The sequence below is a fragment of the Daktulosphaira vitifoliae genome, unplaced genomic scaffold (assembly GCF_025091365.1).
Source record: "Daktulosphaira vitifoliae isolate Bord-2020 unplaced genomic scaffold, ASM2509136v1 Scaffold_3, whole genome shotgun sequence".
Classification (NCBI taxonomy): Eukaryota; Metazoa; Arthropoda; class Insecta; order Hemiptera; family Phylloxeridae; genus Daktulosphaira; species Daktulosphaira vitifoliae.
Genome location: NW_026099574.1, coordinates 310,751 through 312,985, shown reverse-complemented (window position 1 = coordinate 312,985; position 2,235 = coordinate 310,751). Strand labels below are relative to the sequence as shown.

The window sequence follows — 2,235 nt, the reverse complement described above, 5'->3', positions numbered from 1 at the left end:
TTGGTCTATCAGACCCATGGTATCTATTAACATAACATTTTTTCACCTACCTAATGAGGGGTAAATATTTATTAGCTACTAAAAGTGACAGAATTACTCTAGTAGCATTGGAAGTCTCTTTAATAGGCATTGAATCGGTGTCTCCTAGCTGTCTATTTATGAATTTTTTTTACTTTTAATTAATTAAATACGAAAAACAAATAAAATATTTTAAATAGTAAAACATTTGTGATATTTATTAGCTACTAAAAGTGACAGAATTACCCTAGTAGATTCAGGAGACACAATTGAAAAAGAACGTTTGGGATGACTTATCGGGGCAATTAAAAAATTTTGTATCCGTGATTTCCTTGCTCTCGCACATGTCTTTTTAAGTATATTTCTTCTTTTTTTAATAACTAGGGTCGACCCAAAGGGGTGACCAGACGACAACTTCTGCTTTAAGTTGATCAGCCAATTCAATGAAATTGCCTACCATAAACTCAATAAAGTTTTCAACTACGTATATCATTACGTTGTGTTTGCCAGTCTCATTTTTTTCTGGATCTTTTTCGATCGCTGAACTGAAATTAAAATTAAACATACATGTCAATTTTTTATTGCATACTAATTAATAACAATTAATAATAATTAATAAATTAAATTTAAGAATAAAAGAATGGATAATTATTTGCATTAAAACACACTTAGAAGTGTATCAATACAGCAATTTTCGAATATTAATGTAAAATAACTTAAAAATATTTTTTATAAGTTTATAGTTTTTACATTGTCATGTAGTTTAATTTTACTTGATAAAATTTGTTAAATAAAACGTGGATCTTAAAATATTGTTTTTATCTTATAAATAATGATGGTTAAATTATCAAATCATAAAATGTTGTTACCTTTATTCACAGTATATTATTAAATCATTAATTGAAATAAATGCAGAGCATACATATTGTGTTAATCAATATGTATAAATTACAAAATGAATTAAACATTTGTAATTTAAAAAAATATTGTAATTAAATTAAATTAATGTTATTTAAAACAACTACTTTTAAACCAGTGCTTCAGAAGATATTCTAATTTTTGTACCTAGGTTGCAGGAGAATTGTGAACGAAGAATGATTAATGATAAAAATAGCAGCTTCTGTGCTTTACCATCAGTACTCTATTTTAAAATTCTAATAACTTCCAAAGTATTAGTCCAAAAGTTATTATCGACTGTCATTTTTTTAATCACATAATTTTCTATATTATAAACTAGTGTATTATGTATGTTGCCGTTTAAACAAATAAAGTTGACAAATAAGATAATATAAGTATTGACTCTTATCGATTTGAAATCTTACCTGAATATTTTTCATTGTTCTTATAATAACAGTATTGTTTGGATTGTCTTATTATGCTTGAGAAAGAAGTAGAGGATGGACTGTATAAATGAATAAAATTAATTTAGGAATATAGAACAATTACCTGTATTAAAAGTTTAAACCAAAATACTATATACATCAATGTGGGTAGGGGTGACTATTAATGTTAATGCAACAATGCGTAAAATAAAACAAATGATAAGAACAAAAAATAGCTAAACAATATGATTACACAACTACTTATACGATAATAATGGTGATGACTGGTTGATATTTGAAAATCAGGCGGGTGAAGTCGTTGGCGGCATAATAGTTGAACTGGCAAAATGTACTGGCGCGAATAATAGTTCAATATATACGAATTCAATTATCGATAAGCGTATCGCAAGGACGATATAGCAACATTTTTAAAACAACTACGGGCTCGCAATCATCGTAGAACCATCTAACAAAACGAGTTATGGATGTAAGTAAAAACGCAAAATTCACAAAAGGGAACCGATAATAATTCGCCGAGTCACAAGAACCACGTACGCAAACATTCAACGTAATGAATTTTTGCACAACCGGTGGTAGTAGTGCGAGTAGCGTTACCAGTCATAACAAACAATGTTAGAAAACGCCCTCCATAATGCGTATCCTACAAATGTAATTAAAGTTCATGTTTAAAGAAACCTCGTGATAATGCACGAGTATAGGAAAAACGAATGGTCGAAATAAAGAAGGAAGGGAATGCTGTACAAAGTTACCAAAATTATAATACAATTATGTCCAGTCCGCAGCCAACAAACTAGTCTTCGCCCATAGCTCGATCGCCAGGGCTAAATGTAAAAGTTAGATAGCATGAAAATGTAAGAGTACAAAATTAAAAACG

General features: G+C 29.0%; 1 long non-coding RNA gene across 1 annotated transcript; it reads right to left on the bottom strand.

Moving 5' to 3' along the window:
* Nucleotides 1–251: 251 nt before the first annotated feature.
* On the bottom strand, nucleotides 252–2,033 carry LOC126903145 (uncharacterized). The gene is made up of 3 exons (XR_007703428.1): nucleotides 1,465–2,033; nucleotides 1,341–1,396; nucleotides 252–563 (listed from the first exon to the last, which is right to left on the bottom strand). It is a non-coding gene; the product is annotated as an uncharacterized LOC126903145 (long non-coding RNA).
* Between the last annotated feature and the right edge of the window lie 202 nt (nucleotides 2,034–2,235).